Below are 14,182 nucleotides of genomic sequence, written 5' to 3'. Positions count from 1 at the left end.
TTCGGCAAGCTACCGAGAGTATCCTACCTGCATGGAAGAGCCTGACAAGTTCACCGTGGCATATTTGATATACCAAATACAGTAACATTCCCCTCATTCCCCTGACCCTGAAAAGAGCCTCCAATCGTTGGGAAAAACGAGTGAGGAGAGGCTGCTAAAATCTCAGGGCTGGAACAAATGGAGACATTACTGGAGCCTGCTCAAGTAAATCAATGAACAGGATGACAGTGATACAGTGATACTGAGTTGTAAACATCTGCAGGATAAACTGTGAGGTTAAACAAGTAAAGAATAGAGGTCTGGAAGTATTTATAGCACAGGTGCTAGGGTTAGGTGCTTAATAACTGAGTAAGCTTAGAAGACGCTTCATGAAGTCTGTGGAGCATCTAAGCCAGGTGTCATTTGGCAATGGGAGGACAACTGGTAAGAAAGGGGAGTCAGAACCTAACATCTGAGAGTCCTGGTGCCACAAACCGTTTCTGGGTGCACCATAGTAAGGCGTGTGTAAGCACTACAGAAAGGATGGTGGCCCCCAGTGAGCACGGAGACATGTGGGAGCTCTGCTCAGGCAGGTCAATCTCAGCCCTGCCCCAAAAGCACAACTTATGTGTCTCATTCAAAAGCACAGTCCTGGTGGGCATTTGTGCAAGCAGCACAGCTAAAAGGAGAGCAGATCTTGGTGAGTACCGCGGGGGAGTGTGCAAACATCATAGTCAGGGAAATGTGCAGCTCTGTAAGTGTAACATCAGTTTCAACAATCGAGAGGAATAAAAAAAATAAAATAAATTTCAAGGAAAAATAAAACAGCATTTGTATCAGGTGATCTTTTAAGTAAGAGAGAAACTAAATCTATGTAAGGACCAGGAGGACTGAAGAAATGAATAAAAATGAGAAATTGATAGCAGCCAGGATAAAAGTGCAAAAGAGCAGGTAGGAATGAGATATCTATGTATTATTTTTAAAACAATTTGATATTTAAATAAAATATTAAAATTCATGAAAATGAAATGTTTTCTTGGAATTTGACAACAACTTTTAGAGCAAAGATACCTGGGCAATTTTTTTTCATATTGAATCACTGTGAGACACAGCTACAAAGCTTTCATGTTTGAGTTTCAGTCATACAATGATCGAACACCCATCCCTCCACCAGTGCACATTTTCCACCACCAATATCCCCAGTATTCCTTACCCCCATCCTAACCATCCCCCTGCCTCTATGGCAGACAACTTCTCCCATACTTTCTCTCTACTTTTGGGCATTATAGTCTGCAATACAGATACTGAAAGGCTATCACATTTAGTCCTTTAGCTATTTTCAGCACACATCTCCCATCACAAATGATCCCTCCAACCATCATTGACTTAGTGATCCTTTCTCTATTCCAGCTACCTTCTCCCCCAGCTAATGAGGCAGGCTTCCAACCATGGAGCAATATTCCTGGCCCTGTCTCCACTGTCCTTCGGTGTCAGTCTCATATTATTTTATATTCCATAAATGAGTGCAGTCATTCTATGTATGTTCCTCTCTTCCTGACTCATTAAACTTAGCATGATACTCTTCATGATCATCCACTTATAAGCGAACTTCATGACTTCATCTTTCTTAACAGCTTCGTAGTATTCCATTTTATAGATGTACTAAAGTTTCTTTTACCAGTCATCTGTTCTCAGGCACTCAGGTTGTTTCCAGATTCTAGCTATTGTGAACAGTGCTGCAATGAACATACAGGTGCAGATGTCATTTCTACTGTGCTTTTTTTGCACCCTGGGATATATTCCCAGAAGTGGTATTGTGGGGTCATATGGAATCTCAATTTCTAGTTTTTGAATGAACACCCATTTGTTTTCCAAAAAAGGCTGAACCTGTTGGCATTCCCACCAACAATGACAGAGAGTCCCTTTCTCCCCACATCTACACCAACACTGGTTGTTCTTGTTATTTTTGATATGTGCCAGTCTCTGTGGTGTGAGATGATATCTCATTTTTGGTTTGATTTTCATCTCACCTGGGTAAATTTCAAAGTGGTGCTATGCAATTAAAAAATACTGTGTTGAACTGGAGAGTTAGCATAGCTGGTAGGGCAAGTGTCTTGCATATGGTCAACCTGGGTTTCACCCTCAGTACTACATCTAGTCCCCCCATCTGTCAGGAGTGACCCCTGAGCAGAGAGTCAGAAAGAAGCTCTGAAAGATTGCACTAATTTGTGGAATATAAAGTAACAGAATGGGAGACTAACACCCAAGAATAGTAGAGATAAATACCAAGAAATGTACTCTGCAGCTTGGAAGCTGGCCTCACATGCTAGGTGAAGAACCAGCATTGATAGAGAAGGGATCACCAAGCAAAGGGTGCTAGGTGCACCCACTAGAGATGGGAGATACGGGCTGAAAATAGACTATAGACCAAACATGATGCCTACTTAATACCTCTGTAGCAAACCACAACACCCAAAAAGAGAGAGCGAGCAAGTGGGACTGCCCTGCCAGAGAGGCAGGGTGGGGTGAAGAGGACAGGCTGGGAGGGATGCTGGGACTATTGGTGGTAGAAAATGGGCACTGGTGGAGGGATGGGTACTCGATTATTGTATGACTGAAACGTAAGCATGAAGCCTGCAAGCCTGTAACTTTGTCTCATGGTGATTCACTAATTAAAAAAAAAGAGAGAGAAAAAAGTGCTCTGAGCACCACTGAGTGAGATGATACAGAGATCAAAGCACTTTCCTGACACTTGGATGACCCTGGATTGATCCCAGTCCTTCCAGGAGTGATGCCTGAGCACAGAATCAGGGGTGATCCTTGAGTACCTCCCAAAGTGGCTTCATCCCAAGAGACTGAAGAGAGTGAAAGGGATTGTGAGAGGAGGCATATCAAGCCCAGCGAACAGCACTACAAAAGTAATGCCGCTTTCATAAACACAGAGTGGTCTCACTTATCTGTGACATATAGAATAGCTGGATGTGGAAATGCAACGTAGTAAGGGGTGGGGGGTGCCTAGATCATCCTTGTCCCCAGGACTTAGAGAGGAGGAGAACAGAGAAGGAATGAAACCAAGAGGAAAAGGAAGATGATGAGAAAGGAAACAGAGGCAGAACTTTGTTTATACGGGTGGTGTGGGAGAGTGGTATAGCCATATATCCAAATCACAGACTCAACACACTGAAAACATGAGATCTAAGATGCAACCATGGACCTTGGTTATGTGCCTGTCATAGTAGGTAGGGAGACGGGGACGAAGTATGGGAACTCTGGAGGAGGAAAGTTGATGGTAGTGGGATTGGTGTTGAAATATTATATGCCTAAAACCCAACTCTCAATAACTGTAAATCATGGTTTTTAAAATACATATTCTAAAAAACATTAGTTCTGCTTTCTTATTCTTACAAGACATAATTCAAGTTCTTTAGCCTCAGAACAACCTCTCCCACCCTCTCTTGTCCATTCTTTCTCATTTTCACCTCCCTGGAGGCCCAACTATAATACAGGGATGACAGGAAGTAGAATAGAGATTGTGGAGAGAGTACTTGAGGAGAAAAGAGACTTCACAGCAGAGTGGACCCTGGCCTGGAGGCTGTCCAGCATTCTACCAAGGTATGGGATGTCATGAGTTCTGATCTGAGTGTTGGGGATTAGTGAATCAACGGGAGCTGACAATCACTTGGGGCAAAAAGAAAACCTACAAGTCAGCTGCATGATACCCACTGAGCACTGCAGAATGAGGTGTCAATGTATATATATGCCCTGTGTCAAGCAATCATCGACCTATTGTCAGAGAATTCATCCCTATTCTCAGAGATATTTGTTTCAGGGTGCTCTCAAGCAGTGCTCATTTACCCTCCCCACCAAGACACTTTGGCCTAGCAGGCCTCACACTTGAAAGCTTGGCCTGCTGGTGCTGGGGCTATGAGACCAATCCAGGCCTAGGAGTCCCCAAGAACACTCTCAGCAATGAGGGTGGGTCACCTGAGCATCTCTGGCTGCTGGGTTACCTACCCTACTATTCCCCAAAGAGAATTTTTAAAAGCACAAACCATGTTGCTTCAAATCACTGCTTCCCATTGTTTGAAAAATGGAATTAAAATCTCATGACCCTTCATTCTTAGCTCCCACAGTCTGTCCCCACCTGCCCTCTCAAACCACTCTTCGAAGTCACTTCAAACTTTCTTTCAGTTTCTTCGTGTGTCCATCTAAACCTCCGTCTTCAATATCCTCTATTCCCTCCAACGCTACTAGAGTCTACCAAAATGCTCCACTTCGGTGTCACTTCAAATATTACTGCCTCCGACTGCCAAGCCACCTCCCCACTACCTAAATTATAACTCCTATCAAGCCTCTGCACAGCATCCTAAGCTTCCTTTTCATGTAAGTTTCAGCATTCATGTATATAAACATACGTGTACCTGTCCCCTACCATACGAGATGACAACCTTGATTGAGGGCAGGATTATTTTTTTAGTACAAAAATAAAAATGACTTGGCACAGAGTACTAAGAATTTGTGGGAAGAATGGATCATTTCATCTTCAAAACCATGAAAAATTATATCTTTATCCCCCCTTTTCCAGATGTGTAAATGGAGGCTCAGACAGATTAAGTGGTTTACACAACATCCTCAAGAGACCAAAACCATATCCTGTGTTCATTACGGTTGCTTAAATAAAATATTTGTGGAAGACACTTAAAATATAGTAGAAAAAAAGCTAATTCACCTACCAAATTCAGAGAATAGAGAAGAAATGTGGACATGCAGCAAGCAAGAAGGCCCACTGGCTTTGTTTAGGGGATTATGGTTTAGGGGATTCTGGCTTTAGTTAGGGGGTTATGGTTAAAAAAAGAAAGCTCTGTTTGCAGGGGCTGAGAATGAAGTAAGATTCTTGGAATTTTGTTATTTTTGTTTGTATTTTTGGGTCACACTTGGAAATGGTCAGGGGTTACTACTGGCTCTGAATTAAGGAATTACTCCAGGTGATCCTCAGGGGATCATAAGGGATGCCAGAGATCAAACCCAGGTCAGCTGCATACCCACTATTCTGTCACTATAGCTCCCGAAGTTTCGTTCTTTGGGGAGGGGGGTTGACAGGCCACACCGTGGTGCTCAGGCTATACTGCTGGTTCTGCTCTCAGGAGACCCTTGGTGAAACTCAGAAGATCTTATATGGTTCTGGGGATTGAAACCAGATTAATAGTGTGCAAGGTAAGCACCTTACCTGCTGTCCCAATTTCTCCTGCCCCAGATTTCTTTGAGCTTTATATGAAAAAAAAGAAGCAATGGGTGGATATTTTCCAAAGAGGTTGGAGGAAGTGGGTTTGTAAAAGAAGGCTTTCTGAGGATCCTGTGGGATAAAGAGGCCTAACCAAAGTAAGAAAATGAACATGGAAATGGGGTAAGAATTCCAATCAGCAATGGGGATAAAAGAATGAATGGATGATGGACTGAATGCAAGCACATACTTGGGAACGTATTTTAGGATTCTCACAACAACCTTCTTGGGCAAAAGTAGAGGACTAAAATGCTCAGAGTTGCTGGGTATATTGCTGTGAGACTATGGAATTTCCTACGTCACTCTTAAATTTTTGAACATTTTTCTCCCGAGAAACACTAGACCACTAATAAGGCTTCCTGTTCCACTCTCACTTCTGGCATCACCTCTATTTCCTCTGGAACTACGTATGAGTAGAGCAATACCCTCATGCAAGGCCTGGGGCAAGTGAATAAACCAACAGTGGCATCAGTAAGTAGTAACTACACCAAGGAGACCAGAAATATACGTTTCAGGAGAGGAGTTAAAGCTTGGTTTCAGGAGACAGAGATAGTATGGTAGTTCAGGTGCTTGCATTGCATGTGGTCAGCACTGGTTTAATCCCCCACATTGAATGACCCCAAAGCACTATCCAGCATGATCAAGCCCTCCCTTCCCTGCCACCAGCATGGAGCAGGGAGTAGCCCCTAGAACCATGAGATGTGAATCCCCACAAACCAAACCAAGCCAATAAACAACAAAAGTTTAGTTTCTGCAGTATGTTTAACACCACATCTTAAGCTTTTAGAAATTATTGCAAATAATAGACCACTGAAGAACGTGGCAGAGTTCACACTAAATAGTTTTAAAATGCCAAAGCTCCTGGCTTCAGATACCATTCATAATCTGTTATAACACACACATAAAATCTGTGTACTACGTCATATTCAGAGCTAGATAATAATACAATTAGGGTTGTTGTGTCAATCACGAAAAAGAAAAATATTCAATACTGAGTTAAGAAAAACAGTACCTTAAAACTTGAATCCAAATAACCCCAAACTCACATCCTATAAAGTATGCAGAAATAGGATGGCTGCTCCTGAAAGGCGCACCTGCTACTGCCAGCACCCTCTGCCTGGAAACAGTTGCTAGGCAGTGCTGGATTTGCTCACAAATGCACTTTTCACCCAGTTATCAGTATTATGATAACATCCATGCTTCCTCCCAATCAATGCTTCTGCTTCTGTTTCATTAAAGGCAAGACCGTCTGCCAGACATGACTGGTGATGGCTCACAGTTTGGGGACAAGTACTGTGCTATTTCCTGGACATATGAATTAAGATCTTTGCCTTCTAGATCTTGTGGTATTTAGAAAATCATCTGATACCTGCTTATTTTATTTTCTCTTAATTTCTTTGAGGTTGAGAGTGAATAGCGTCCAAGGACCAAGATAATTAAATGGTGAGGAGACTCCACTTGGCTGTCTTTTAAGTTATTTTGTACACACACACACACACACACACACACACACACACTATAATTCATTTCATTTAACTTTACTTTAAAGATATTATTAGACATTTGTAGAATTTAAAATATACAAGAAAAACTAAGATATCACTCTAGATTTTTAAGGTCTTGGTTTAGGTTCATTCTAGTAACATGCTCAGTAATATGAGCAAAATGGAAAAGTAGGGAAAAAACGGAGAAAGGCCACAGCTCCAGGGGAACCCTGTCTGCCTTACCTGTGCAATCATTTATTGGATGTGTTTTCATCACCCTAGTTCAATGCTTCCAAAATCAAATGCATCTTTTCCTCAAAGCAGCTTATGTTCTCAATAGTTCCATTTTTGTCAAAAGCACCCTGATACTCCCCACCTAAAATTCTGAACACAGAATTGTCTCCTCCCCTGTACGGTCTCCATATCTAAGGACCAAATCTTGCTTCTTACTCCTTTTCCTTACTCTTCTAACTGGGCCACCCTGCCAGAGTTTTCCTGATAATTTATTCTACGCTCAAGTTAAGTAAATACCTTGCTGGGACAGGTAAAGAGCTCAAGTAGTAAAGCATATATGCCTGGGATGTGCACGGCTGGAGGTTCAGTTCCTGGCACCCCTGTGCCCCCAGTACCACTGGGTATAGACCCCCAAGGAGCATCAGCCTATGGAGAACAACACTGTGGGGCCCAAGCAATAAAATGATAAGCCTGCACCTGTGGGCCAAACATTCGCAGGAGCAACTCTGCCCCTTTCCCTCCCCTTAACCTTCCCCTCCACCTGCCCTGCTGGCAGTGGCCACTCTAGACAGAATTAAATAGAAAACCAATAAGTATTCTCTTACATGTTTCTTTGGGGGATGGGTGGGGGGCTCACAGTGGTCCTGGGGGACTACCCCAGTGGTGCTCAGGAAGCAATCCAGTCACGGGAGATTGACCCGGGACTCTGTGCAGATCAGCACAAGTCAAGCCTCTGAGCTGTCTCACGAGTCCCGTGACACTTTGTTTCTGTTTTTCAAATGTGGAGTGAAGCGCCTCTGATCATAGTCCCTGAACTGTCTGACAAATCTGCTCTTGTCACCCCATACTGTCCTCAAGATTTCTGGCATCTTTGGCCAGAAAATAAAGCTCTACAGTAGAACACTTGCCACACATGTGTGAGGCTCTGGGTTCAATTCTCAGCACTGAAAAAAACAAAAAACAAACACCCAAACATTTCCTGGCTCTTAGGAGATGTGATTCTCTAATTTTATCTATCCATATCTAAATAGTTACCCCACCCCTAAATCTATTTCACATGGAATTCCCTTAATTTTTTCACTGATAATCCCCAAATTTAGTCATCCTATATGAATACTATAAGTCTTCACTTTATCCAAGGAGCTTCCCTCAGTTCCTCAAACTCACTTAGAAAATACCATCACTAGTATCTTTCAATAGTCAGCCGGCACTAATCCATATTCTAGAATGCTAGTTAACCAAGAATCTTAACCCATTGTAAGAGCTATTTCTTACATAACCCTTATTCTGTACCAAGCACAAATCTAAATACTTTACACATGTTAAACTCAGCTGTTCATAACAATGTTATGAAATACTTATAATTATAATACCAGGTTTTCAGATGAAGAAATCAGGGTACAAGGAAGCTATGTAATCTTTCCAAGGAAACCCAGGAAGTGGCCAAATTCAGAATAAAAGCCAGACACTTTAGTTTCAGAACCAATGATCTAAACCAGTAGTTCTATATCTTTTTCTGATCATTTTTCCTTTCTTGGTAACTTCTGTTTCCTTGAGTTCTCATTTCCTTATGTGGCCACCTAGTCTCTGCTATGGTTTATTTCTTGGGCAATTTCCACTGTCATTCTCTCAGAATAGACTGGGGACCCAACAGGGGCCACATGCCTCCGAGTTGAGACACTTTAAACCACTAATCCTTATAAGTTCCTTCCAGTTAAAAGTTACTACACATCAATGGGAATGCATCATTTGATGCTAAAACAACTTGTTAGAATAATGAAATAGGGAAAACCACTTTGATCAGTGTGAAAGATTCTGATTAGCAGTAATCTAAGTAGTGTGATATTGGAAGAAGGAGAACTACAAAGATCAATAGAATAGATATAGATTCACACAAATATGGTCAAATGACTTTTGACATAGGTATAAAAGTAAGTTAAAGAGGATGTGCAGTTGTTAAAAAGAAATTTCATTCTTTTCAAAGAATAAATTTATATATACATTCAATATAAATGAAACAATTTGTTATTGAAAATGTGTAAAATCCCTTAGCAAGCTAGGAGTAGACATACCCTTCTTCATCTAGAGGAAATCATCCATAAACATCATGGGTGAATGCCATACTCAGTGCCAATTAAAAGCTGAGAAGTTTTTCTTGTCTTTTAAAGAAGCAGCTCTAGTGCACAACTGGTTTCAAGACTATGAATTCCTTAAGTTGATGCTTGTCTATGAATCACTGTACTGTTCTGAATGACAATCTTGCTGGATAGTATTCTGAGGTACTTATCTCATTAATTTTTGTCCTCTATCCTTTCATTCCCTTCTTGCTTGTAGAGTCTCATTTGATCAGTTTTCTATGAATCTCACATGCTTTATTTTGTATGCAAATTCCTTTTATCTTACGGCTTTCAGTAGTCTGTCTCTGTATTTTGTCATTCTGAGAATTTTCCTATTTGAGTCTATTTTCACTGGAACTCCTTGGGCCTCTTGTATTTGGTTTTCTATATTACTCAACTGGGAAATTCTTATCTATGATTACTTTAATCATTAGTCAGTCATCAAATTTGTGTTCCTCCTCCTCAAGGGACTCTGATGATTCTGATATTGTTCTTTTTGAACTCACCCCATAGTTCTCTGGTGTGCTGTTCATTTCTTTTCAGACTTTTATTCATCTTCTGTTGCTTTCCACAAGTTTCCTCCACCACATCTTGGAACTCCTTACTGTTTTACTTAGCTGCTGTTATTCTGCCGCTCAGATCTTCTATTGAGTTCTCTTTTTTATATATATCACCTATCATACTCTTCATTTCTATCATTTCTGATTGTAGTTTTTATTTTGACTCTCAGGCTTTCTATGCTTTGCTGACTAACACGAACCATTGTTTTTGACACTCATTATTCTCTGAGGATTTACAAAGCTTGTTGGTGCTGACTGAGCCTTCTGTGTTACTGTTTTTGCTCAATGAATTTGGTGGGTGTCTACTTGTCTTTCCCATTGAGATTGCTGTGCTCCTGTTGTGCTGAGGGTGAATCTTTGTAGTTAGCCCCACTGGGAGGTTCTGAGAGATTATGAGTCTGGGTGTTGCTCTTTTCCTTCCCTTCTCTTCCCTTCTCTTTTAACACAGTGACAGGAAGTATAACTGTGTGCAGTTTGAAATTTGGTGAGTAGAGCTGTTGTGCAACTTGTATATACGGCCACGTGGTTTAGGAGATGTGGAGCTAAGTGCATTAATATAGCAGAGGTTTGGAGTGGAGGTTGGTGTAACCTAGTCAGAAGAGAGAGGAATCTGCCTTCAGTTCTGAAAGGGTCTAGAGATGTCAGCTGGAAGATTAATTTCACTTGGAAGAACAGGGGTGCAAGCAGAAGATCAGGAGATGTGGAGATGGGACCTTTAAAATGTTAGATGTTGAGTTCAACCAGTGCCTTGTAAATCCTTGATATCAACCCCTTATCAGATGGATATTGGGTGAATATCCTTTCCCATTCTGTAGACTGTCTTTGGGAAAGGATATTCACCCATTGATCCACCTAAATGCAAAAGAAAACATCCCACCCCATCAGAAAACGGGGCGATGAAATGAACAGAAACTTTCTCAAAGAAGAATTTGAATGGCCAAAAGACACATGAAAAAATGCTCTGCATCACTAATCATCAGGGAGATGCAGATCAAAACAACTATGAGATACCATTTCACACCACAGAGACTGGCCTACATCCAAAACAACAAAAGCAACTGGTGTTGGCACGATTGTGGGGAAAAAGGGACTCTCCTTCACTGCTGGTGGGAATGCCGACTGGTTCAGCCCTTTTGGAAAACAGTATGGATACTTCTCAAAAAATTAGAAATTGAGCTCCCATTTGACCCAGCAATACCACTTCTGGGAATATATCCTGGAGATGCAAAAGTGTATAGTAGAAATGACTATGCACTTATATGTTCATTGCAGCACTGTCCAATAGCCAAAATCTGAAAAAAAAAACCCAAGTGCCTGAGAACAGATGACTGGTTAAAGAAACTTTGGTACATCTGCACAATGGAATACTATGCAGCTGTTAGAAAAGATGAAGTAATGAAATTTGCATATAGGTGGATCAATATGGAAAGTATCATGTTAAGTAAAATGAGTAAGAAAGAGAGGGATAGACATAGAAAGACTGCACTCATTTGTGGAATATAAAGTAACATAATGGGAGACTAACACCAAGAACAACAGAGATAAGTACCAGGAAAATTAATACAGCTTGGAAGCCGGCCTCACATGCTGGAGGAAAAGGCAGCTCAGATAGAGAAGGTACCACCAAGTAAAGGGTGCTAGGAGAGCCCATTTGGGATGGGAGATGTGAGCTGAAAGTAGACTACAGACCAAACATGATGGCCACTTAATACCTCTACCGCAAATCACAACACCCAAAAGGAGAGAGAGAGAAAAAAAGGAAATGCCCTGCCACAGAGGCAGGGCGGGGTGGAGGAGATGGGATGGGGGTGGTGGGAGGGATGCTGGGACCATTGGTGGTGGAAAATGGACACTGGTAGAGGGATGGGTACTCAACTATTGTATGACTGAAACATAAGCCCCAAATTTTTTAAGTCTGTAACTGTATCTCATGGTGATTCACTAATGATTTTTTTAAAGATAAAAAACCCACAAAAATTTAAAAAAATTAAAATGTCAGATGTCATATGTGGAGGCTGCTGGGATCTACCCAGAAGGAAGGAGAATCTTCTTTCTATTGGGTTGGAAAAGTGATTATCTTAAAAAGGACAAAGTCTTAGCATTATTATGTTTTTTGTTTTGGGACAACACCCTTATGTCTGGGGATTGCTCCTGGGTTAGTATTCAGGGGTCAGTGCTGGTGTGTTGGGTGACCATGCAATGCTTGGGACTGAACCCAGGGTGCCAGCATGCAGAGTGCACCTCAGCCTGTTGAACTATCCCCTGGGCCCTGATCATTAACATGTGAATAAATAAATACAATGAAATATGAATCAATAAAATTAGTAATAAGCATTTCCAAGAAAAGCTGTTAATGACCAAAAATTTTTGTTGACTCAAAGAATTATAAGAATAAAATTCATAATCAGAGTACATGAAAAATTCACTTGGATTAAAAAATAGTATGATCGGGGCTGGAGAGATAGCACAGCGGGTAGGGCGTTTGCCTTGCCGACCCGGGTTCAAATCCCAGCATCCCATATGGTCCCCTGAGCACGGCCAGGGGTAATTCCTGAGTGCAGAGCCAGGAGTAACCCCTGTGCATCGCCAGGTGTGACCCAAAAATTAAAAAAAAATAGTATGATCTAAATTCCTTCAATCACAAAAATAAAATCAGTTAAAAATGAGACTGAAGTGGAGCTGACTGAAAAACTAATGAAAAATACACTAGCTCTACTAATGTGAGAAGGTAAGGAAGCAAAAATGTGAGAAGGTAAGGAAGCAAAAGCAGTCTAGTCAAGGTCTTACTTCATCTTTAAAAAGACAAAGAGCTGAAACAAGTGAACAGAGCTTCAGATAAGGAAGCATTTTATGCTGCATAAAATGAACAGCTTTAGAGATTCAATTTCAATCATCCTTTCTTCATTCTTAGCCAACCTCCAACAGGAAGATCAGTCTTGACAAGGACACAAACATGCTTCTCCAGAGGGTTCATTCTCATTTCCCAATCAAATGCACCTTTTATCAATGGGCTACTATGAATATAGTCACTTTTCTTAATAACAAACTCACCACTAGGTTGCAGTCTTAGCTCAACAGCTTCATTAAGTACGTCTATACATGGGTAGTTTACATTTTAGTAGTTCAACACAAATTAATTCCTTCTTATGAGAAGAGATGAAACAAGTCATACTTGTTTACTATTCAGTGGCTAATCTAGGGTCCAGAGCAGAACCATCATTTTCCAGAAGCCCCAAAATTCATAAATTGCTATCAAAGGTTTTATTCACCAGCTAAGCCTCTAAAAAGATCACTTCCAGACCCCCACTAGAAAGTGAAAACAGGAAAATAATTCCTGGCATATACCAAACCTCTAGTTTCAAAAATCAGGGCTGGAGCAATAGCACAGCGAGATGGGAATTTGCCTTGCAGGTGGCCAACCCGGGTTCCATTCTTCCATCCCTCTTGGAGAGCCCGGCAAGCTACCAAGAGTATCCTGCCCACATGGCAGAGCCTGGCAAGCTACCCATGGTATTCGATATGCCAAAATCAGTAACAACAAGTCTCACAATGAAGACGTTATTAGTACCCGCTCAAGCAAATTGATGAACACTGTAGCTAAAGTGCTACAGTGCTACAGTTTCAAAAATAAGGTTAACAGTTAACAACTACACAATTATATTTTACTTTGTTTCCACTGATTTGGGGGTCTAAGACCCCAAAGTAAGAACTAATCTTACTAATTGCACTAATGCCAATTTCTTTTATGAGGCTCCCTTTCTGGAATCATTGTAGACATTTCCACTAGGAGTTCCCCAAAGAGACTTCATGTAATATTCATTCCTTAATTACCAGAGACATACTTTTAAAGGAACTTGACACTCGGTGTTTATTACTCTTGATCTTAGCCAAAAGGCTGAGAAGCAATACACACTTTGTGTTTATTAAAGGAAAACCCAGAGATAGAAAAAAAAAAAGAAAACTGAATAATGTTTATCTTGTTTTTCCACGGAATATTTTTCTAACGGAATGCCTGTCAACAACAAATATATTTTCCTCTAGGAATGGCATTAAGTTGTGCAGATATTTAGGAGGTGGTAGAGAGTTACCAAAAGTTTTTTTAGAGGAATAGAGAATTAGAACAGAGATGATATGAAAGAGATGAAACGTTCACAATTCCTCAAAAAAAATTTTTTTAAAAAAGCAATTGAAAATAATCACAGTAGCTTTTTAATTGGGTGGCAGTCACAAAACCTGCATATCCAAATTTTCAACAAGTTAGTATCTCGGGGAGGTCTGCCTGAGATGGTGAAGTCTGGCTGGGGGCATGGCGGCGATTTTGGATTGTGGGAACAAGTGACTGCCAGGGACTCTGTTTGGGCAGGCACCAGGCTTACCTACCCCCCCTTCAATTTACCCTCGTCTGTTCAGCCTTGTGTGGGTCCGAGATTAGCTGTGACTTTAGATCTCTCTCAAGATTGGTTTATGGGTCTCTGAAGCAAGGCTGATAAGTGAGCTTGCACAGCCCAGCTGGAGGTGCTTTGTGGG

The sequence above is a fragment of the Sorex araneus genome, chromosome X (assembly GCF_027595985.1).
Source record: "Sorex araneus isolate mSorAra2 chromosome X, mSorAra2.pri, whole genome shotgun sequence".
NCBI classification, from domain to species: Eukaryota; Metazoa; Chordata; class Mammalia; order Eulipotyphla; family Soricidae; genus Sorex; species Sorex araneus.
This window is presented reverse-complemented; position numbering follows the sequence as displayed.